This window comes from Falco biarmicus, chromosome 1 (genome assembly GCF_023638135.1).
Source record: "Falco biarmicus isolate bFalBia1 chromosome 1, bFalBia1.pri, whole genome shotgun sequence".
In the NCBI taxonomy this organism is placed as follows: domain Eukaryota; kingdom Metazoa; phylum Chordata; class Aves; order Falconiformes; family Falconidae; genus Falco; species Falco biarmicus.
This window is the reverse complement of record NC_079288.1, coordinates 30,314,274-30,338,876: the sequence shown is the minus strand read 5'-3', so window position 1 is coordinate 30,338,876 and position 24,603 is coordinate 30,314,274. Positions and strand designations below refer to the sequence as shown.

At 47.1% G+C, this 24,603-nt stretch overlaps 1 protein-coding gene across 10 annotated transcripts in view; it reads right to left on the bottom strand.

The window, feature by feature from the left end:
- NCOR2 (nuclear receptor corepressor 2) overlaps positions 1-24,603 on the bottom strand; it is a 253,614-nt gene that overhangs the window by 192,706 nt on the left and 36,305 nt on the right. Inside the window, exon 1 of one of the 10 annotated variants that reach the window (XM_056350454.1) lies at positions 8,582-8,600. The exons of the other annotated variants lie outside the window; for them this stretch is intronic. The gene's annotated coding sequence lies outside the window, so the exon portion shown is untranslated. Of the gene's footprint in view, positions 1-8,581; positions 8,601-24,603 lie in introns of those variants that run through there. 10 annotated transcript variants of the gene reach the window in all.

The window sequence follows — 24,603 nt, the reverse complement described above, 5'->3', positions numbered from 1 at the left end:
GAAACATTGCGGAGCACTAAAAAGTGGTCCTTTGGGATGGCACTGGAGAATATTTAATAAAGGCAAAAGCTGCAGGCTAATTTCCCCTGAGATTTCCCATTTAGAGCCTGTCGCAGTGAGAATCCATCACAGACAGCACTGATTCACCCACAGCAAAGAGAAAAAAACACTACTTCCTCCTTCTCCACCGCCAGCCACCAGGATATCACCTTCTGTAAATGAGGGAAGCATCTCTTCTAGAGTGCTGCCTACAGCATAACACTTCCCAGCTGCTACGAGCACAGCTGGTGAACCTCCCTCCCACACTCTGCAAGCTGCAAACCGAAGCATCACCAGCACCTTCCGGGGTCTGTGAACATCCCACCACAGGTGAGCACACAGAGAGGACAGAGGGCATCCATCTGCTCAGATGCTTGCTCAGCTTGGAGGCAGCTCCTGAGCAGCCTGAGGCAGGCTGCATCCAGCACCAGCCACCCCTGCCTTGGAGCAATGGGGACTTCAGGAACTGCACGTTCCAGGTCTGACCCCCGATGGGAAGCTGAGAGTGTGCTCCACTGACCCAAAGAGGAGCCGACACTTGGGAGCAGCAATTCACATCCTTGCTCTTTGGTTGCACACACGAGCAGCCGGTGCTCTCTCCTCCAACGAAGAGGTTCTGAAAGCCGACAGGCAAGGTGACAGAACAAGCCTCACATCTTTAGATGGAGCTCATAACACGAAGATATTTAGTGTGGCATTTCTCAGGAGATGGGGGGAAGCTATCAAGTGCATTCCCATCATCCTCCCCAGGAAGGAGAGAACAGTCTCACCTGAGCTCAACCTGGGGCTGTACCTGTCTGGGAGGAGAAAGCCAACTGAGCAGAAAGGGAAATATCTCTTCCACTCCGACAAGACAAGGTCCCTGCCAAGAAATGCATCGCCCGTTACTCATTTGCTTTACTGAGAGAAGTTAAAAACAATAAGCAGAGGCACACAGCTGGAGCAGATGTTTTTCATTCTTCACTGCTCACAAGCAGCAGCTCTTCCCCTCCTGCTTGCCCACCTACCCTCTCTACTGGCATCCAGCAGTGGGAGCGTGATGCCGAGGGATGGAGCCAATCCCGTCCCCAGTGCCGGAGCCATCCCACAAAGCTCCCACTCTACCTCCCTCATAAACCTCCCTAGCACGGCTTGTGATCAAGCCCTTCCGCTTGCTCCTTCTTGTCATTTGTGCCACGCAACCTTTGCAAACTCTTCTTAGCAGTCCTGAAAAGCAAGCCAGGCTGCAAGAGATGCAGGGAACTGTTTGACGCAGGGACTGATGCATTAAAATAACCCACCTCCTGTGACACCACTGTTCTTCGACACACCAACCTAAAGGTTTGTTACCTGGAGGTATGCACACCTCAAAGTAAAACCGCTGAACTTTAAACCATTTTAAAAGTCTGTATCACACCCACACGTGCAAAGTGGAGTAGGGAAAGGCATCCTGTCCGCTGGTTTAAAAAGATGATTTCAGGTCACTGTCCCTTATGCAACGAGAGCTACTCGGCTAGGATAAGATCAGCCACTAAGCAGGATTACAAATTTATCTTCCCACAGTAGTGTGATCTTTCACTAATAATCGTATCACAGAAAATAATATAGAAAATATTTTAATAATTGTGCTTTGAGTCACTAGCAAGGCACAAAATGCTCGCATGGTAAAAGGCAAAATCTTTTAACTGCAAGGGTGACACGAACTACAGAGGAGCACAGATGCAGAAAATAAAACACCGCAAGCCTGGTGTCAGTAACAGCCCAGAAAAGCCCAGGCAGTGCTGAGATGCTGCAAATCAAAACAGCGGGGCTCAGTTCAGAGGGAAGATGCAAAGCATCACCAGCTGACTCACTCCAAGAAGCTGGGATTTGATGCTCTCTGCTTCTGACGGTACCTCTCTGTGCCTGTAACTTTCATCTGGGCAGCACCTTCCTGCCCCAGGACTGGAAAAAAAAAAAAAAAAAAAAAAAATCGATACAGATACAGTCTAAGACATCAAACCCCTTCAAAGGATTAAGGGCAGTTTTTATATTCTCACTCCCTTGAGCCAGCACTGTCTTCTCTTGGCGTAGAGCAGAGGCAGCTCCAGGAGCTAAGCCGGCAGACAACCACTTTACACCTCCCAGTGTAGGTATGAAACCTTAAACCAACATTAAACTTGCAAATAAACTTCTAGAGACTATAACTGAAACACATAAACCTCCACACCTAGACCCAAATCTAGTGATTTTGAACATGGATCAGAAGTATTTTCCAAAATAGTGCCCGAAATAAAAACATATGCAAGTTACACAATTTAGGGATGTGGACTTCCCAGTCTCCCATCACCATTTCTACAAAGACTTCAATCTCATCCCACTAATCACCACACCAGGCAACGTTGGACTACTCCATCAATGACATCACTGGCAGATTTGATTACAGTGCTGATTGCATCATCACCCACAAGAGATTATGCAGCTTTCCAAATGGCACCAGCAGCTTCTAAATAGCTTAGGTAGAGGAAACCATGAAGGACATATTTAAGAAGTCTCACGCTGTTAATTTAATGGAAGAACTTTCAGCACTACCTTTTGGAAGTATCAGTACACGGACAAAGTATTTTCACATGCCGTTGCTAATGCTAGTGAGCCAGCACATGCTTATGAGAATATTTTGGTTCCTGGAAAAGCCACACACACGGCGAGCAAAGGACTCTGCAACAAGGCAGCCAAGACCGAGGCTTTGCATGAGCGTAACAGAAAAGAACATCCTCGCCGGCCACAGGGGAACGGGCAACCCAAGATTTGCCAAGTGCACGATAAGGAACACGCACGCTGAACCATCTCCCTCCAGGATGGGAAAAATACTAAGAAAATGTAAATGACTTTCAGCAGAAGATAACAAAGTTGAATAACAGGAACTCAAATGAGCACCAAGCACCCATTACAGAATCTGGCACTATGCGGCTGGGAACGTGAGAAGGACAGTGTTTTGCTGTCCCCGTGCCACACACCAGCATTAGATCTGTCACGGGTAGCTGCTCCTTGCTCAGCCTTCCCTCCTCGGTGCAGACTATATTTGCAGCAATAGCATTAGAGCAACCATCAAGCAGATGCTTAAAAAATGCAGAATGACGTTCAAATGACATCTATCCATAAATCAGCCCAAACCACAAACATCTGAAGAAGATTTTCACTTAATCCAATTTACTGTAATCTCTCTCTTTAGTTAAAATGACAGAAATGTCAAAATGGGACTTTACTCCTCTGTCAAAGCATCTCATGGTGAAAAGGAAAATAAGCAGGCTCGCACACGCAGCACCACTTATTAGGTTAGAAATGTCAAAACTGTACTTTGATTCTCACTATTAGCAGTCACATCCACATGCTGTGCCCTTCTGTTTCACTTCATTTCCCCCAAAAGCAAGCACAGAGCATATGCTCAACGCCAAGCATCACACAGGCAAAAAGGCACGTTACTCTATTTTGGTTTCCAATGACCAAGCGCCCATCTCTGAGGGCACACAGACCCTCCGAGGGTCTCTCCTCTATCACAGATAAGCAGTCTCATTTACCATCAAAGGTCTCAAGAAGAAGACTATGTTCTGCTGCTTCCAAAAAATAAAACAACAATCCAAGCCTTCTCAGCCTGAAGTTACTTTCCCCCATCTCCCCACATTAATTAGCAAGCGGGGTAATTGACTCTCTGCCCAGGAGTTAAGCACGTGTGTATTCACATATATATTTCCGTGTGCAAGAGCGTGTGTCTTTTCCCCCAATGGTCACAAAAATTAAGCCATTATCCAAGAGTTCAGGAAAGTGAAAGAAAAATACCTACTGTCAGGAATGGGGTCTTCATGCATTATTTAACGAGAACTCTGTTGGCAAAACTGGTGTTGTTTTTATATAAAAGCTAATAGAAATTGTACCTCCAGGTGTCAAAACACTGATGGTAATTCCTGCTGCCTCAGACATCTTGATGTTTCAATTTTAGCAGTATGAGGAGCCTGCAGGGAATCCAAGAGGGTAAAGTGCTTGTACTCAAAGAGAAGCAGAGAGAAGGAGAGCCTTTTTATTTCTTTATAAAGGGCTCAGGGGAACAGTTCTACTCACTGAAATTATCAGATCTGGTTCCCCTGCTCCTTCTCTTCCTTGAAAGAGGAAAGAGCAAGATAGGCTAACAAGGAGTGATTGTATTGTGTTGACGGGGGGCGAGGGGGAATCAACGAGGCTGCTAAGGAGAAGCACAAAGACAAAGAAGAAGCGAACAGAAGATATTGTTGGGGTACAGCAGCACAAGAGCAGCTGCAGTGAACAGCATGCTTAAATGATTTCCACAGAATGGACAAGCTCCAATGGAATAGCAATATTGAAGTTTTTTATTGTGGGGTGGGGTTTTTTTTGTGGGTTGTTTTGGTTTGTTTGGTTGGGTTTTTTTGTTTTGTTTTTTAAAGTTTGTGCCTAAAAGCACAGTGGCATTCTGGACCCCTCTTCAAGTCCTTACTAACTTCCAGCTGCACCTCATTTTCACCCTTGGTGCCAGGGAAGATCAGAGCTGCATCCACCTGCCCAAGACCAAAGCCAATGCTGGGAAGCTTTAGGCTGCTGACACTGGTACACTTCAGGCCCTCGGGTACTCATTTATATATAGAACAGCTACCTGCTAGCTTTTGTTTTAAAAAAGGATGTTAGTTCCCCACGTCAGCAATCAGAAGCATCTCCCAGACCTTCCTCTCAGATCTTTACTGTCCTTGCAAAGCACTGCAGATGCTGGCCAATCCACCAGCCTTGGTGTTTATTCTCTGCTCAGAAACCTCCAAGGTCGCAGATGACACCTCAACTGCCTCCTCCCCATCCTCTTCCCACTTCTTAACCTTGTCACAGCATCCTCCTAGATTCACTTCATGTAAGCCATGGTGGAAGCAAGCTGCCCACCGCCACGGCTGATAGGTGAGGCAAGGCTGCATGCAGCACCCTACAGCACAAGGACACTGGGAGAACGAACCCGTAAAAGCAAACCCACGCTTCTACCCAGTGCAGTGCTTGCACAAGAGCTTTTAAAAGGTATTTTAAATAAATAAATAAATAAATAGAAGACTGACTGTCCATCTCTCTTACTTTCTCTCCGTTACTTGCACACCTTCTGCCACCCCACAACTCCTCTCTTTCTGATGCAGCAAAAATTTGGTTTCTGGACTACAGCACAAACTCTCTGACAACTTACACCCCTTTGGGCCAGCTGTGAGGATGGGATCACACAGAATGGACTCAGCCATTGCACCTCCCCGGAACAATGATGGAGCAGTGCCACAGTAAGAGCTGAAGATGCATAAAGCATCCTTTTCCTGACCACCCCTAGAAGGTACAGCAAACTAGCCACCATCAGAGCCACAGCAAAGGCACAAGGCAGTAAATAACCTCCAACAAAATTTCAGTAAGTCATTTATTATGGCAGCTATGAAACAGCTGTTTCAGGCCAGTGCCCCACCTGAAACCCAGCCAGTCTGGGCCACCACCCCCAAGCACCCCAGCAGAGGCTGTGAGGAGAAGGGTAGATGGCCACAGCCCTCAAAATCCACACTCCTGGGTTGCAGCTTCTAGGAAAGCCCCAAGGACCACCTCATGGTCCAGGCACTCCCGTTTCTGTATCACTTCCACCATAGGATGGCGGGGGGTGGGGGGGGCAGTCAAGGAGAAAACAACGGCTCAGGAATCCACAAGCAGCCCAGCACTGCGTTCAAGGGGAAAAAAACCCAACTTTTCCAGGCAGCCACGGACACAAAGGTCTTGGAGAGATCCTTCGTTGGGTCATGAACTTTCACAACCCCATTGCAAAAACAGCACAGAGGAAATTCCCTAGGAAAAGTAAATGGACACAAAAGCAAGCTCAGCCACAGAGCGCCAGAACCACTGCCGATTGCATTGCACCTAAGCACATGCCCAGCCCTTCACACACATGCTCCTTCCACCCAGCAGCCCACCACCCCACCCCCGACATGCATCCAAAGCATCCCAGGTCCTGCCTGACACCTGGAGCACCCAGCAGGGACCAGGGCACTCCCCTCCCACCTGAACCTCCATCCTGAAAGGTTTTCCCAGACAGCTGTACCTGGCCCCCTCCCCACTCACAAATCCTGCTCAGGCATCACTTACAGCTTGCTAATATTTCATGTACTGGTGGCCATCACTCCCGCCCGCCCTGAGACAGACATTTGCTGTCTTCTTGCTCCTCCAGCCATGTCTCACAGCACGTGGTATAAACTTTAAGAGGCAATGACCTCATCGGAGCTGGGAAGAGGGAAGCAGGGGAATTGGCTACTTGCCACCTTCTCATTTTTCACATTAAAAAAAATAATTTATGAGAGAAAGCCCATTTTATTCATCTAAAAGGAAAAAAAATCCCATTAGAAACAGCAGGCCTGCCTTAGAGTGCATTACTTGTACAGCAGCTCCTAGAGCAGCACCTACATGGGGTGGTACAGAGTGGGACCCCAGCACCCCTGCACCCCCTACTCCAAGGCACAGCCCTCCACCACCCACGGACACCCCCCTGCTCCACTGACGACTCAGGAAACATCAGGCTATGGTGCAAGCATCTCCTCTTGTCTTTGTTGAGGCTGACTTCTGCTGTAAGTGCAGGGAGGGACTTCCAACTCTCTCCGATTTGTAACTCCTCCAAAAGGGCAATTAAATAGGCAAACCGTAGCTGGCAACAGGGATTTCGGTTCAGCTCTCTGGGATCAGGCCATCAGACAGGGCTCTGCAGTGAGCAGTAACTGCAAGGCATGTCATTAATTTTGCCCAGACATGTATCGCACCCTATTTCTGAACGCACATACAGCATGTGTGCGGTGCTCTGTAGACTCAGAATACACAAATCCTGCACACTCACACGTTTTTATATACTCGTATTACTTATGTTATAGATTCACACATACATTACTCATAGTTCTTAAGAACAGAACATACAGTTCATCTTGGCAAGAATCCCAGAGGAAGAGGAAAAAAAAAAGCCTCACAGTAACAAATCTAACTTGCATTGAGTCCAACAGCATCTGCGGTAGGAGTGAGAGCAGCATTACGGATAATTATTGAATTATTTTGTATAACACACCCATGTGTCTCTGATAACACCAGTCAAACCTGCTGTTTCAAGGGACATTTCCTGATTTGAAGCATACCACCATTCAAGTTTTTGCCTGAAACTGTGGAAAAAACAGTTTATTTCTGCAGTGTGTGTTCAACAACCCCTTGTGCACATCAGTTCCACTAAGGCACCTCTGTACTTCAAGTCAGGGCCCAAACGTGTTTATATGGGACGGTAACTGTCCCCACGTGCAGGACCTCTGAAGTGAAGCATGCCAGCAACACCAGGCTACACTCCACAGAGCAGACTGGCACGGGTAGGGATATTTAACCTGTACACACCATGCAACAATGGCAAAAAGACAGATTAGCAAGGACTCAGAACGTAACTCCCTAACAGGACACCATGCAATGAAGGAAGATGTTAACAAAAAAAATATATATTTCACAGCACACTGCAGCTTCTACGTACCTTTCAAACCTCCACAGCAAGTTTGCAGCATATCAAAGCATTCTTCTTCGTACCCCCTCCAAAAACAGGCTTTGTCTGCTCTTTGGAGCTTTATACCCCATGTCAAAGAGATTTTAAAAGTCACGGTTGTAGCACACTCCTTTCCTTCAGGAGCAGCGTGTGGCTCAGCACAGCACAGCTCAGCCTCACGTCCCAGCCGCACAGCCCGTTCTCCAGCCCCGCTCCCCAGCCAAAGCACGAGCCCACGATCTCTCTCCCAGGCATGGGATTCCCACCGCACCAGAAGCATCCTCCCCAGGACTACAGGACCACGACCCTCGGAACCAGAAAAACCACCCAACCTCAAAGTTTCCCGAGCCAAGTTTACCAGCAATAACTCCCTTTATGCGACAGCCAGCACAAAAACAGCAGCTGCAAACTCCCACCAGCCTGACCGAAGTCAAAACACACCACGCACTGCTTTTCAGGCAAACCCAAATTACAGCATCATCTGCTGACTGTTCCCGGGATGAACAAACCCACATTAATTACAGGCTAAACTTTGCAATTCACCTCTCCACAGCACGAAACATCAGCAAAACTGCTTTGATCACACTGACAAATCCCTCTCCATCCGATGGAGCAACACATGAGACCAAGACAACAATAAAAAAAAAAAAAAAGGAAACAGGAAACAAAAAACTTGATAATTTTTTTTCTCCTTTTCCCTTGTCGCTACCCTCCCCCCAAAAAATAAATGCCCCAAGCCAAGGAGGGCTGGAGGGATAAAATCACCTCAAAGCAGTGGGGACTTGCAAAACCTCACACTTCACCTCTGTCGGCAAGCAGCTGGCCACCTCCGGGCAACCGCAAAAGTGTCTTCTCGGCCTCCAGCACTAAACACTGTTTCTGTGTCGCTGGGCCAAGTCCCAGTTTTTCAAAGCAACTTCTTTCTGCTGTGGCCTAGTTTAGCTCTCCAGACAAAAACGCCACCAAAACAAAAGCAGCCCAGCCAGCCCAGGGAGGGAAGTGGGGGGTACTTACCTAAGCAGCATCCCCGCATCACCTCCTGCATCTTTAGCAGCCACCTTCTCAACTTCAAAATAAATAAATAAAGAGAGGCCACACAGCCTTAAAACCAAGCTGGAAATGAAATGGAAAGCCTGTAATTATTTCTCAATGCTCCTGCCAGTCTCAGCCTATAAACACAGTGGATTACATAAGTCCACCCCTCCTGTTTTGAAGCCAAAAGTATGAGCTTTTCCTCCAGCTCTGGCAGCAAGTAATAATTCCTCGTCGGCATGGCAACGCTGGCTGGCTTCCAGCAGACAATGGGCGAGTTGAAATACTGCTACGGCCTTTTTATAGCTTAGCTCTGAAAAACCTCTAAAATATTAGCTATCTGATGGCTAACCCAACTCGACAACCTCTCCTCCTTTAACCGTTTCCTTCCTGCGCCGCCACACGGCATTGTCCAGATGTACGGTGTGGGGTCACTGGGGGGTGGTGCAGACGATGCTCCTCTTCCCAGGGATGGCACACAGGGACCATTTCCCATTTAATGGATTTGTTGACTTCTCACTGGCGCAGCATCTGCAGTAACTGCCACAGACTCAGCGCGATGTCTGGGTTTTTCCGGTTTTATTTCAGTCTGTTACTCAGCAGGTACATTTGCTCTGCTGCGTTCGCTCCAGCAAGCTGTGCACAAGGCTCTCTCAGCTAGCCCAGCCTGAGAGAAAACAGACAGCAAAGTCACACACGTGCACGCAATTTTTGTCATTGCCCTCCCGAGCAAGCAGTGATGAGGCTTGTGGGGCTCTGTGTGTGATTTGCAGAGCTGCAGCGAAGCAAGAGGCTTTATAAATCCTCTCTCAGCAAGTCTGGGGAGAACTCACCCACCCTTTCTGGATAGCATTGCAGGGATGTCTTGGAGAAGCAACTGCACTCAAGACACCCTGTGCCACTGCAGGGCAACCTGCCCCATGCACAGTTCGGGCTTATCCTGCAGCTGAATGAGTTAAAAGCACTAACACACCTCAGCAAGACTGAGGACTAGCAGCAAAATGCAAACAGAGGAGGAGAAGACACTCAAGACATTCAACTCCATGGTGTAGTGAAGACTGCTGAAGTTCAGGAGCCTCGTGACTGAGTTTCAATCAAAACCCACCAAAACGAGCAGCTAACATCCATCATGGGAAGTTAATATTTACCCTGAATACACACACAGAGCTGCCCAGGATGACCCCACTAGCTCCACACCCTGGCCCAGACCTTGACCACCTGAAGGCCAGCAGGTGCACCGCACCAGCCCCATTTACACCTCTGAACAGGAGCTCAGCCACGTGCCACCACCATGTGCTGGCTCACTGCAGCTCCGAGTAAAACTCACCCCAAGGGCTGGGAGTTCCTCTGCAATTTGCTGAATTTTGCAAGTTAGCAAATAAGCAAAGAAAACAATAGAAGTGAAAGAAAATTAAAAAATACCACAAAAATACAGTTAGCTCCCCTCTCAATGCTTAAGGTACTGTTGCTGGCATTCACGATCCGGCTCCATGTCTGGCAACTGCCCTGGGAAACCCGAAGGCTCCTGCTCTGCACTGGTGGCTGGTGAGTCCCATGGCCAGCCCTCTGCACAAAGGCAGCCCACTGCCCCTGCGATCTAAAGAAAAGGCTTGACCCAGGGGAGCCTTCAACACTTGAAAACCAGAAGGCAAACAAAAAAAAGAACATTTATTTCTAAAACTCATTAAGTCAGAAAGCATGATTATGATTTTTTTAATGTGCAAAGGTGATAACGCTGCTTGAAGCTCTGGTTCAATTCATTATTTTATGGGAATAAACACACTAGGAGACACTAAATGCTAACCATAAAGGTTCCTTGGTACCTGTCAGGCTTGAGCTGCTCAGCCTTTGCTGCCGGACTGCAGTTCCTAATGCCACAGAAGAACCTAATTCTCACAGTAACTATCCGGAAAAGAGTCATGCAAGCGTCCTAGCACACATCAGGATGCAGCAAACCCTGGCAGTTGCGGCTTCTTACAGAAAAGTGTCCGAGGTGGCCAAAAGTAGCAGTTGTTGCTGCTGCTAATTAAATGCACATTGTGCTGCTGCCGAGCCAGGCAGAGCCACACGCAAGGGAGAAAACCAGAACTGGCATAGAGCACCTACCCGAGTCCCGTGAGCTGAGAAGGGGCTGAAGTTAAGTGACATCACCTTAAATCTCTTAATGTTGCTTTTTCAGATGAGAACTTAGGGACACATACCTGGAATACTGGCATTTTCTAGGGGAGAATAATAATTTCTTTTTTTTATTTTTAATGGCCAATTTTCTGGGTTCCACCCCAGTAAGTAACAGGCAAACAATCCACAGAGAGCTGAAACCTAGGAACTTGTGCAGGGATGGGATCTAGCCCTGCCCTGCTGAATGCCGCAGACACACAGCTACATTTCATACTCTGCTACTTCAGTGAAACCTCCGTGGCTCTCGGGGATACCTCCCCCGAGCACACCATATTTGATCCCAGTCTCCTGTCCCATGCCCCACAACCTCCTTCACCACTTGCTGATACAAAGATGACATCCAAGAACGTGGAAACAAAAAAATATTCAGGAAAACCAAAGCTGATGTTTCCTTCTGGGTGTAGTGCACCATGTGTACACGCCTGCAAAGGTGCGGCACATTCACAGTGGGCATCAGGAGCCACAGGGAAGAGAAAAGGATAAAGTCAGAGCCAAGAGATCTGGAGAAACCTTGCTACCCTTACACAGACCAACCTCCTTTCCTGGGACAAGGAACATCCCCACCGTGACCCCAGACACACAGATGTGTGATCCAAGATGGGGAATAACAAGTTACAACTACAAAGCCCCGCTGAAACTTTAAAATGGCATCACACTACACATGCTCTTCCAGCTTAAACCCTTAATTAAAGAGACTATTCTTTACAGTTCTGGAGCCACTCCAACTCCCATTGTTAAATTTAAAATAAAACCCTGCAACCCCACAGCATCTGTAAGACATTAAACCATTCAATACTAACGTCTTTATTCAGCTTTAAGACATCGTTTAATAATTTTTCCTCTCAAAGCCCAAATCTAAGGATTTTTTAGAAAAAATAACCAACAGCACCTCTTACAGGATGCTTTTTCTTAAGTGAACCTTCTGCAGTAGTATCTTTGACCTTTACCAATTCAAAACTGATTAACTGTACACTTGATCGTGTACAGCCTCTAGACAGACTGCAAGGCCAGGATGCATTCAGTGCTGGGTGTCAGGATGAAGCAGACTCTGGAGCATGGATGCCAGCTCCAAATACAATCCATTCATGCCCAGGGACAAAACAAGAAGGCAGGCTGATTTGACCACCGTAAAATCACCATTAGCACACGAAAAATACATCAGAGAACCAGTTTTGGCCATTGCTAATAAAGCTGGAACAACGAGCCAGAACCTTGTTGTTATAACCTCTGTTATTCCAAGGTGGGTCTTCACTTCTCCAGCTCTCTCTGGAAAAGGAGCCACTTCCAGCTCTTCCACCGCCACTCAGGCAGCTCCCGTGGTCTGGAAACACACGTTCAGCCATGGCAAGGGATCCAAACATGACAACTTTCCTGACAGAACCAGGAGAAGAACTTGGGCTGAATGCCAGCCTCTGCAAAGTTAAGGGGAACCTCCATTCACTGCACAGGGCACAGTATTTCAAGCCTAGTCTCCAGGAATATCACCCATCAGCAGCCTCTGAACACAGGCTGGCAGACCATAAAAACCCCTCCATGTTTCCATGAAGCCCATATAACTTTAACCACGCTGCTGGTATTCCTCCTGCAAGCAGTATCACAGCCACAGCAACATCCTGGGATGGCAGGTGGAAGAGGAGAAGACCCAAAGATTACCAAATTAGATTACCAAATTAACAAGCAATGGATGCATGCCGTCTCCCCTGCACAGACACATGCAAGGAGGTGGCCTGGATGAAAGAGGCAGGTCCACAAGGAGTGTGGACATCCCCAAGGAGCACAAGGCTCAAGCGTGTGCCTGGGTTCTGCTCTGCCCAAGGCATCTCCTACAAGAAGCCTGCCAGGGGAGGGGTACCACATCAGGGACCAGTTCCCACCAGCAAGCAGCCACCCTACACACCAGTCAACTGCACAGGCGCTTTCATCTCTGTTCAGATGATAACATCTGATGGGCACTCCTGCCTGTGCTGCGCCAAAAACATGACAAGGACAGCAAGGTTTGCTGAAAATCCCAGTAAGTTATCTCCAGCAGTTCCCACAGCGAATTAAACTGTTCGGTCATGCATGCTTTAAAGTTCAAAAAAAAAAACCCCACACAAAACAAAACACCACAGAAACAAATACGAAAGCCTGACAATTAGTGGAAGCAGGTTTGTTTGATCAACTCTCTCCCACCTGCCAAGGAATTATGTGGCCACAGTAGCAAACCTTTCAGGGAGCGCAGTGCTGCGCACTGATCCTGCCACACGGCTCCCAGCCTCCTACACCCACAGCGGCATGGCCAGGGCTAAACCACCCTCTTGCTCCACAAGGAGAGCCTTCAAAAACACACCCAGCCCCAGGTAACATCACACACTGGGCACACCTGCCTCTACTAGTGGAGCCTGCAGCAGAGAAAAAGCTTTGTGCGGGCCAAGCCGCAGCTTTAGGAACAAGCGCCAACGTCAGAAAAATGCTGCTAATGCAGGGAAAACATGGAAGCATGTGGCACATACATAGGAACCAAAGGATGCTGGATGAGGAACACAAGGGAGGAGGCGGAAAAAGACGACTCATTCAAGGATCTGTACGAAAGCTGGCACTACCAAGCAGCATCCCTCCAACCTGAGCAGCCCAGCAGCACAGCGTAGCCCGTGGACTCGTGAGCCCACATCAACCAAGCGCAACCAAGGTTAAACACACCCAAAACTGGCATGTGGTAAGAAGCCGTAAAAAGAAAAAATCTGCACTAGTAAGAAGGTATCTCAAAATGGAAAAAAACCCAAAACCCAAACATAGGGGAGGGGGGAATTATTTCATCACGCCTTTTAGAGAAACAAATTAGAAGGAAGTGAAAACAACATCAAGAATCTGATCCCAAGCTGTGCTATACCAGTAAGTCTTCCCTAACTCTTTCAGTGAATTCTGGACCACGGCCTTACCAAAGGCATCAACCAGGCTATTTAAAAAAAAATTTTACAAGCATCAAAAAGTAGTCCTCTGGAAGGCATACTACTACAGTGTGCATCTTCCTAAGACTTGGGATAGAGCTGCAGAAAATGTAAGAGGCCACATGAACAAACAGACCCTGGAAGCAAAGCAAGAACATGGTTAAGCTGTTCAATAGCCAAGTTACAAGACTGAGCAAATCCCAGAAAGCCAAAAAAAAAAAAAAAAACCCCACAAAAAAAAACCCAAAAAAACCCCAAACAGCTAGCTCAGGCTGGATGTGGAAACAGGAGGCGAGAACAGTGGAAGTACAACTCAGTCTTGTGCAAGCCAGAAAGCTAGGTACAGATCTGAGGGCAGGCGTCCAGCCACCAACTGGTAGAAATGGTAGTCACGAGGATTTTAAAAGAAGGCTGAAACCCATCAAAAGTTTCCTTTTTTTTTTTTTTAATATAATTAATCCAGGAAAGGGTAAGTCCATAGCTAACCAACCACTATACCAGTCCTTTCAGGGGATTCAAGATTCCCTTATTTGCCGTCTGAAACAGAAATATCCTGTCAAGGAAAAAACAAAACAAAACACAAACAAAAAAGCGAAACAAGAAATGGGCTGTACCCTGGCCATGCAATTCAGACACTTCCCCAACACACACCACTGTTTTGTTTATTTTCAGCTGGAGCCTCCCCTTCACACCCACCTCCTCCCTCCTTCCACTTAAAAACTGATATGCCATTTAAGATCTCTTATCTGCTAGCTCTGCCTACTGCATCCTCAACGTTTAAAATAAGCAAGCTATGACAAATGCTGGGTAAACCCAGCCACTATGAATACTGCAAAAGCAGAGTGGCTGAGGGATATTGCAGACTAGTCATATGCTTCAATATTTTGTCCCCAAGAGCTTGGCCAATCCATTTAGCAATGGAGCAGGACTAATAATAGACACAAGGATACACAGGAGATAAATGTACACAAGACAAAAATAAACCCCAGCCTTGTTATAATTTTAATACAGGAGCTAAACTGGGAAATGATAAATGAAGACTGTTTCCACAGTTGAGTCAAGAGGAAAATTTAACTCCCAGCAGCCCAAGAGCAAACACACACATTCAAAACTGGATGGGGGACTTCCAGAAAGCTAAAGGACTGGCAAAGCATCACTTTTTGATTAAGTTTTTCATTATTTCAAATTACACCAAAACCCCAACATTTTACTGCTTTCCAGGGCAACCAGAAAAACAGATTTTAAGCAACTGCACATCTTCTCAGACAACAAGTGCCTGCAGTTGTGGGCCCAACATCCATCTCAAAAAGTCGTTTTCAGCTCCCTGAAAGCAGTGTAGCTTCACGGCAGCTCATTTTGATCTCTGTGGTCTCCAAGCTGTAATACAGTCATACACAGCTATGCACTCCTACATACATTTTTCCTTTATGAGTTTTAGCCTGTCCCTCATCTACATGGTTAACCACACTCCCCCCACAGCCCCTGCCTTTGCTTTAGAAAACAACCTCTAGTGTTTAACAAGACTAACTCTTTCCCCATGGAAGTTATCGGAGGGATAACTCTTCCCTTCCCACAGAAATACCCAGAGGAGCCTCAAAGGTTTCACAACCTTAAGCCCTGTGTCATCACGAGTTATACTTTTGCATACACAAACATCTTCATGATCAAGTGAGGATTCTAGACAGAGGGGCTGTGGGCCAAAGGAGAGCTGTGATCCTCTGGGCTGACCTTGACGAGGCGGCTCCAGCCCAGGGTTTCACCCAGCAGCTCCCAGACACTCCCCAAGCCTCCGGGCATGGGAACCACCACGTTCCTCAGCAGCCTCTCAGCAGCCTGCTGCAGCATTCGCCACCCTACCAGTCCACCCAGCCCCTCCTACACATGACCCCGTAACACCAATGCTCCTCAAAAGGAGCTCCAGCTTTGCATTGAAGTGGCCTTGCAACTGGCCATGGTGGTGCCTCTCAACGGGCACAGCCACCACCAGCAGCCAGGGCCCTGCCGCACACAGCATGGAACAGAAGCGGCCACACCAGGGTGCCTGCACGGACCTTGACAGATTCTCTCCCCTTGAGCCAGAGATCCCAGGACCATACCAGATCGGCTCCCTCACATCCCTGGATATCTGAAGGGGGACTCCAAGAAGCCTTGGTATTTCTCCCACCTGATCCTCTTGAGCTCTGGCTTTACAACTCAACAGGCACAAGGTCATTATTAAGAAGTGATGCAAGATGGGCCAGAGCAGCTATTTAACCACATTCAAGCCCCTCCCCTGCTGAATGACTGCGTGACCCTCCTCCCTCACAAGCCAGTCACATCCACGGCTTCAAAGCATCATTAAAAGGTCTGCCCCGGGGCTAAGGACCCACCGGAGCACCCTTCAGAGGACACCTGGATTGGAAGGAAATCCATGCTGGCAGATCATTACAGAAAGGATCAAGGCACAAGGAACTGCTCAGAAACCCTGTCCCTGTCACTAACTTGAGAACACGGAGGATGCTCCTAGACAGGACCTAGACTCAGCCTTCTTTCAGTGAAATGAGACTGGATCTGGCTAAATTTTACTGCACGTTTATCTCTACTCAAACTATTCTACTAAAAAGGGGAAAACAGTCATGTTGCAGATGGGAGAGACTTTTTATAGCAAGCCATGGATATCTGGTATGCTTTGCTGAAGGGCTTTCGTCTTGCACACAAGGTATAATGCTATCTAGTAATCTGAGGAAACATCCATGGGTTTTTCAACCTCCTCTAGAAATTGAGATTCAACAGGAAACCACAAATACACCAGGCAATTATTTTTTCTTTACCAAATGTTTCCAGTCATGTCACAATTTTAACAGTAAGCAAACTATTTGGGTTCTTTCCAGTTCTTGTGCAACAGTGTTCTTCATTTTTCATTTTATTTTTTAAATAATCTGGCTGAGATTTTAAGAGAAGAGTTTAAAACACGTTAGGAAGTCAGCATGAACAAAGCATACTCCCCCCCCTTAAATATTTACCCCCCTCCCCAGAGGTTTCTATATCACATAGCAGAGGTTTTGTACAACCAAGTGAAGACTTTCCCCAGCTAAAAATACAGCCAACAGCCTAAGAAATAAGAGCAGAACAACATATCCACCGACACAGGCAACGCCGAGCTATCTGAACCACATAAATAAAAGTCTCATTCAAACATTTCCCCCCTCCCCTCCCAGCACCATTCCAGAAGAACAAAGAAACATTAAGTCTTACTTTCCTGGTGTATATTTGATCAGACCTTCTGTTAACACAATATGACAACAGCAATGAAGGGAAGAATATCACAGCTAAACAACCGTCTACCATTCCCCTTCCTTCTGCCGAGCCCTTGCTGACGCAAGGATGGAGCAGCTGCTGTCTGTTTTTAAACAGCTCCATATTTCATAAGAAGCTGCTGATTTCTGAAAGGACAGAAAACCCAGCCAATGGCTTACAAAATAAGAACCAAATGAAAGCAATTCAGGACACACTATTTAAACATCATGTCCGTTTGCTCAGCTTCCTTCCAACATACCACTGCAGCTGAAATTCATAAGACAAGTTCGTCCCCTGTCTCAGCCTACTCCGTTATCACCACAAGCACAACTTTTAAGTATTCATCTAAAACAGACCAGAGAACACTGGAAAAATCCCTCCCATGGCTCTAAATAAGAAAAATCTTGACGTATGAGAGAAAACAAACCCATGTGTCCAGCCTGATGCAACCACAGAAACTACTTCTGCACCAAATTAATATTATCCTCCCTGAGCTGTGTTTTCTGCTGCTGAGGGACACTGTACCAACATTAAATGATTTGGCCATCTGGGATACAAGATTCTCCTTGAAGGACCCTAGACGTACACCTTGAAATTTTGAAAACTTACCAGCAAAAGATATATAGATACTGCCATTCATTTATTTTTAATCAGGGATGTGTCATATCTGATGAAGCCCCCTTCATCACTACTGAAATTCCACACAGGTTGTCTTCAAAATCTACATCATAGGATACAGGTCACTGAGTATTAGGACCTGAAAAGAAAGGAGCTTAAACTTCTTCTGTTCTGATTCTGCAGCTCTCACTTTGGCTGCTAAAAGCAATCCGTTATACCAGGCGAGTCTCTCCTGAAGGGCTCCAGACGCCTGCTGTCTCCGTTCTGGTTAATAGCTGCTGGAAGAATACTGCTTTTTCGGCTGTTTGTGTCATGTTGATTAGCTTAAGTAAGGTCTTGGGGAAGAGCAGGGAGAGGAGAACATGCAGGGGGATGTGGATTTAGAAAAGAAAAAAAAAGCATTCATCTGCTCTAATAATTAGCAGGTCATGCTGAAAATGATCAGCATCCCTTCAAAGCAACTGTGCATGAAATGTGCCGAGCCCTGCTCAGGTCACTGCACCCATGCAAGTCGCTTAGTTTTATCAGTCACCAAGACCCTGTAGTTTTCTCAACTCTTCTAGTTTCATAAAGGCTCTGGCCAAAGATCCTTCCACATTTCCACTCTGGGAGATGGGGGGGTAACAAGCCTTACCAATCTTGCCACTCAGGCACAAACCCGATAGGCATGAAGGTACCAAGGCAAATCAAGGACTAATTAAAGGTTTGCAAAGGACCTTCAGATCCTCTGATAAGCAGTATAGGAAAGCTTATTGCAAACCATTTGCCATCCCCGAAGAAAACAAACTGGGCACAAGAGCCTGCTGTTAATCACTCGGGGGGGTGTCCCAGGGAGACCATCAACAAGAAAGAATCAGACCCTGCCCCAAATATGACAAAGATCTTCCATAGTTCATCACTGTAGCTGCTGTCCCAGGCATCTCTCTGCAATGCATGTGTTGATTCAGGCAGAACAGCATCTCCACCTGAGATGCACTGCCAGCTGTGGGTCCCCAAGAGTCCTGCCCCGCTATCAGCCAGGCTTCAATACTGCACTGACCACACTGTCTGGGACTTAATACACAGGCCCTGGTGCAAAACAAACAGCATGACCGGGAATTAACAACGCAGCAAGGGAGCTCCAGTCATTTGGGCTCACTCTCCTCCCCACACCCTCTATCGCCTTGGAAAAAGCCAGTATGCATCTCCTGGAGGGGCAGGCCAGTCCTTTAATAGACCTGTCCTCAAAAGGAGGTGAAGAGATGGTTATGACAACGATAATTCTTCCTCTGATGTACTCGCATCCTTCTATTAAGGATACATTACCTCAAAGGTCAGTAATTGCCAGCCAGAGCCAGCTCTGCCTTGACAACCCATCTTCAAAATGCACTAAGTGCCTGACCGTGCCCAGGACAGCGAGAGACTGCGCTCAGCATCATGCTGGCTGCAGAATTTACTTCACCGGCTGTGATGGCTGTGTCTTCTCAAGTGTCTTCAATTTCAGCAGCTTCAAAACCATTCTTCCACCTCAGCCTCATGCTTATCCCCAAACTGACACACATCTTCAAAGCACTGCTGCTTGAAAGAAGCCCAGGAAGATGGAAATTTAAGAGATTACTTTTAAGAGATCACTTTCAAATAAAGCGATGGCTCAAGTCGCTGTGTCCAGAGTTACTAGGTGTGCCATCGAGCCCCAATGCTTTACAAAAGCAGGAGCAGCTCCCCAGGCCTGCAGCGGGATGGGAAGGACAGGGGACAGTCCCTACAAGATTAATCTGGCTCAGGGACCAAAGAATAAGCACCAGGGCTGGTCTAGGAGGGCAGGAGCAAAGCAGAAACCCTTTGCAGGAAGGGGGAAGAAAGAAAAAACAACAAAAAAACCACCCCCAAAAAATCGTATATGCAGCAGACACTGAAATCACCCAAACTCCCTCCATACATCTCAGTAAAACAGAGAACAGCAATACTGCAACGGCCACAAGAGCATCAGGAAGGAGCCAAAGCCAAGTGAAGCGTACAGTGCATCCCTCTGTGGTACAAACATCTTCATCTGAGCAAGGGGGAACTTCCTCCAAGAGGGCAGTGCAGAGTACCTCAATGACAAACCTACAGCAATTATTAGAAAGGCATCATCCATACATAATTTTGAATTTAATTTAATTAGGCACCCTGCTAACTTCATTACTTATTTAACCGGACTGCTCATTCAATTTGCGTTGCTACTGTTTCAGATAACCGCTCTGGGCCCCACCTCAGTAGGAAACGCTAGAGGATGCGGTTGGGAATGCGACAGCCTCAAGCCCACACTCCCCTGACACTCAGCACCTTTCCCAGGATGAAGGCATTCACCACATCTTCGGTTTTATGCCTCCATTGTTCTGCCTGCATGCAGAGAAATCCAAAGAGCTCAAGGAAGAAAAAAGGACCAAAAAAACCCCAACGAAAACCCAGACTTATCATTGTTAATGCTTGTGCATGCCAGTCAGAGCAGAAGCCTCCTACACAGTTGCCAGGTGCTTTTCACCTAAGAAATACCTGAAAATAATACTCTGTGAGGTTTGGGGGTTACATATCAGAGCGCTTCACTCATCACCCCAGAGCGTCCTTATAAAACCATCGTCTCCAGAGCATGACACATCGGGTCAGGACTGAAATCAAAAAAGGTCTCACGCAAGCAACTGCTCTTGCAACACGTTCAGGGCCAGGGAGGTCAGCAGCCCGAAGCTGAACCTTTCACACCAAATCAAAGCCAGGAACGAAGGATCCAGCTCCCCAAAGCCTCACTGGCTGGTTCGTGCATCCTCCTTCTGACTGCTTCAGACGGCTGCATCCCGCCCAGCCTCCCAGCTCTGCCTGCCCTCCCCAGCTGCTCAGACTGCCCTCACCCACAGCTTCAGGAGGCTCCCTGAAGGACCGATCCAGAAGTCTCAGCTCCCTGCCTGATCAGAAGGGATGCAGTACCATGGCTGAAAAACGGGAAAGGGGAAACCACCTCAAGTAGATCCCTGAAATAGCCTGCGGTAGGTAGGAAGATACCTCAGCCTTAGACAACAAAGTCTGTCTCGGAAAATTCATACATATATAAAAAGAGCCCTGACTGACAGAAGTAAGAGAGTGTGAAACAGTATAGACACTAGCCTGAAATTAGGTAATCCTCTGTTGTGGTGGTGTTTTTGTTTTTTTTTTTTAATTCCTCCAGTTCAACATTTCTTCTTTAAATCAAACTGCTCTAAGTATTCTAAGCATCCATTAAAAAAAAAAAGAGAGAGAGAGAATAATAAGCTGGGCAGCAACACAGAACCAGGAACACCCTTCCACCCCTTGTGCCCTGCTAGTGCAGAAGTGCTGCTCACCACCGTGCTCGTGAGCGGCCTGCACGCCCTGGAACAAACACCACTGCCTCATGCAACATCTTGGAAACAGTGTTGTGACATCCAGTTTTCACACTCCAAATTGACTCCAGACCCCCAAATCATCTAAACTCACAAGTTCAACACAATTTGCTCCAACCAATGCTCAGGGCTTGTCTGAAGCATCAGAAATTTAGAAGAGCACCCTTATGAACAGACCGCTCCCCACCTGGCATTTTGGAATCTGTTACGCTAATGGGAAAGATACAGATCCACTGGTAGTGTCTTCTATCTTGAGGTTACCTGGTAAACAAAATGACTGAAATCACTGCCACAAAGATTAACAATTCTGTCACGAAGCCAACACACAGTCAACAGCAGTAATAACCACAGTCACTACAAAGCCTCCAAGGAGAACCAGCATCAGCAGAAGTGATGAGTTTTCCAACTAGCTCTCGTAAAAATGAAACTTTGTCTAGCTCACAACCGCACTCTGATCTTGTGTTCAAGATGCTCAAAATTAAACCTCACTCCAAGGAAAAGAAAATCTAATTTTTGGTTTCATTAGCATGCAACCTCCCCCAAGTGCAATATGAACCATTTGCCTGTTCCTTGTGAATAAAGTCACAAAATGATTTGCACAGCGTTAGGGAAAGTATTAAGCACTAGAGATCCCGTCAGCAGGGAAGGAGGCTCAGCCCCACAGCAAAGCCACCGCTGCCGGCCTGCCTTCATAGAGGCTAATCACAGCATCAGAAGAAGGACCAGGCTTTGCTACCTGGCCAGGGATGGGGCTGAAGTGGCAATGCCGGGATCATTCCACCCTTCACAAGGTGAAGGGATCACGTAGGCTCCGTAGAAATAGAGGATCTTGGCAATTCTCATTTCCTACAGCAAACAGTTCTCAGGGGCCTCTTCCAGCCTCCTCTGGCAGGAAGAGGGGAACTTCTAACACCTAATTGCTGACATTTAAGAATGTGAAGCTCCAGCCATCAAGTTGACACCGCAGCAGGGAATGCAGCTAACAGGTATACAGTTGCATGCTCCCCAGAGTGTGGATTTCAAGTTACAGTTTAAAAAGAAGAGAGGAAACTAACCTACAAAAACAATCAACTTGATCTGGGATGTATTTACCCACACATACCATGTGGCCACACCATAATGTAAACACCTGCGTGGATTATGGGTTTCTCCTCCACCAGCAGTGTCCAAGGCATGCTCACATCTGGAACCCTTTATGTTTTAAATGCTACTTCTCCCTACGCCTTGGTGCCAAAACGCCTTGAGGAAACAGCACATGCTTGGGGGAGGAAAGGAGTAGGAGACCAGTCAGTAAGGTACCAAGACACTTCAGAGATCAATGTGATGAACACAGCACACAACCTGAGCAGGCATCCACCAGCATGCACTGTAGGCACTCACAGTGACAGAGTTGCCACAGTTTGTAAGAAGGTCACGCTAGGTGAAAGTTACTGTTCTTCTGTGGCTTACAATAAAAAGTAAATTCACATTACCTCTAAGTAAACCCCATGTTTGTTATTTCTGTTTCTTTGATTGCTATGCAGAGCTCTAAAGCCAAAGCAATGTTTCTTGGCCAGATAACATTATTCACTTACAACTTACAAATCTAGGCTTGCATCTGGATTCTTCTATGTCATAAGAGTTGCAACGAATTTCACAGGCATCCCCTGAAGCATGCAGCACTCCACAACACAAAGCACCAAAAAGTGGCATCCAAGTCCTCTGGACGCTGCCCTAGCTAGACCGCTGATCAAGGTCCTTTTAAAGCAAGAACTTCATAATGCGTCTCTCTAGCTGCTCAGGGACACAACATCAAAACACAAAGGCACACAGCTCAAATGCTAATGTTTCCATCTGCTCAGGAGCTGCTTTTATTTAAGTACAAAATAAAACCAAGCATGCTGCTCTGACCCTGTGCACAGACACTTGGGTGCCTCAGTCCTTTTAGGCGCCCCCAGACATTTTCAAAGCACCATGGGGACACACAGAAAAACAAACATTTAAAGGGAGATGCATGTCAAGAGGCCCATCAGTAAGAGATGTTTGGCATAAGAAGCTCAAGACAGAGGGCCATGCAAAACCCCTCCGCCTTCAATCCCATCTGGGGCTGACCCTCCCGACAGCTGGGCTCACACAGACTGCCCCTTGTCCTTGCTTGAGTTACCCCAGCAAAGGCTGAGTGACCCCGGCTAGCCTTTCAGCTCGGTGCTTTCAATGCCTAGCCTTCAAAGAAACCTGACCCAAAGTCCAACAAGGTCAACGGACAGGCACACGTTGACGTCAGCGAGGTCTCTTGATAAGGCCACCACAGTGTTTGCCTTATTCTTAGAACCAGCACCGCCTGGAAGCCAAGGAAGAAAGTTAAGACTGACCAGAGGTTTGGTGTCTTGGCCTTTCCAAGGACCCCCGCCCTCCTGTGGCAGGGCTCAGGCGAGAGCAAGCTGGCATTAGAAGGCTTCTTCCACACCATCCGTGCTGGATTTCTCCACACCAAGCAACCAGCGAGGCCAGACTTAAGAGGTCAAACCCCAGGGGTAGGACACCAAGTTGTGGGGAGACCTGCATACAAGGTGTGGACCAATGCTGACATGCATTTCATCTCCTGTGCCGAAGTGCCAAAATTCCCCGTCTCTAAAACTGTCCAGACCAGAGTTCCTCAGAGGTTCAGGGATTACTCCCAGCATCTGTCCATCGGTAACAGCAGACATAACCTCACTTGAATGCAGCACACAAGCTGGGACTGACAGAGACCCAAATATTTGCCTCGTAAGGCCGGAGGTTTGCAAAGCAGCTACATTATTTACTTTCAGAGTTTAATTCTATCCAAGGCAATTTTTGGGCTGCACTCCAGAGACATTTACCTCTTGCACCAGCCTACCCTGCCACAGATACTTGGAACCCAGTTATTCACCACTAGAAGAAAAAAAATTAAAATTATATCATTACTAAACTCAGCTCTTTAATAGAAACTCCCCGAAGATCCTCACGTGACCGAAGACACAGAAGCTCTGAGAGACAAGTACTCCTCTGCTCCCACGCCAGAGCACCTGTTTATTTGGATGCCAAACGCCAGTGCTTAAAAAAAAAAAAAAATAGCATGAGCCATCCTTCTCCCCTGCTTCTTTTGAAGATGATGAATGCATCTGGTTGGGACGCTGAGCAGCGGCACACAAAAAGGCCTTTTTAACACCCCCATAGCCCACAAGCAAGACACGCAAATCAGTCACCAACAAAGATCAAGTCCTCATTAGACCTGAAATATGAATGGATCATAGAGAACAGCATTTTTGAGTATTTGTGTAGTAAAGCTACTTTTCTACAGCACCAAATAAACCCCAAATTGCCTAAGGCAGTCCCAGGCAGGACATGCAAGTTCAGTTACTGTGTTCATGCTTAAAGGGAAAGCAGCAGTGAACTGCCCTCCTCCCTTGCAAATAAAACATGCCTTTCCATGTGCGACTCTGCACAGAGACTCTGCGGAGGCTGGAGACCCTCAGCGCTGCATAACGTGCCCCAGGCTGCTGGTATGAAAAGGGATGGTGGTTTACTGGGTGTTAGCTTACAGCTTAACAGACCCGCTTCCAGCTGTATCGCCCCTCTGCACCCGTGTCTGCAGAGCCTCCATGCAAAGCAGGTGGCACAGCTAGGACAGCCC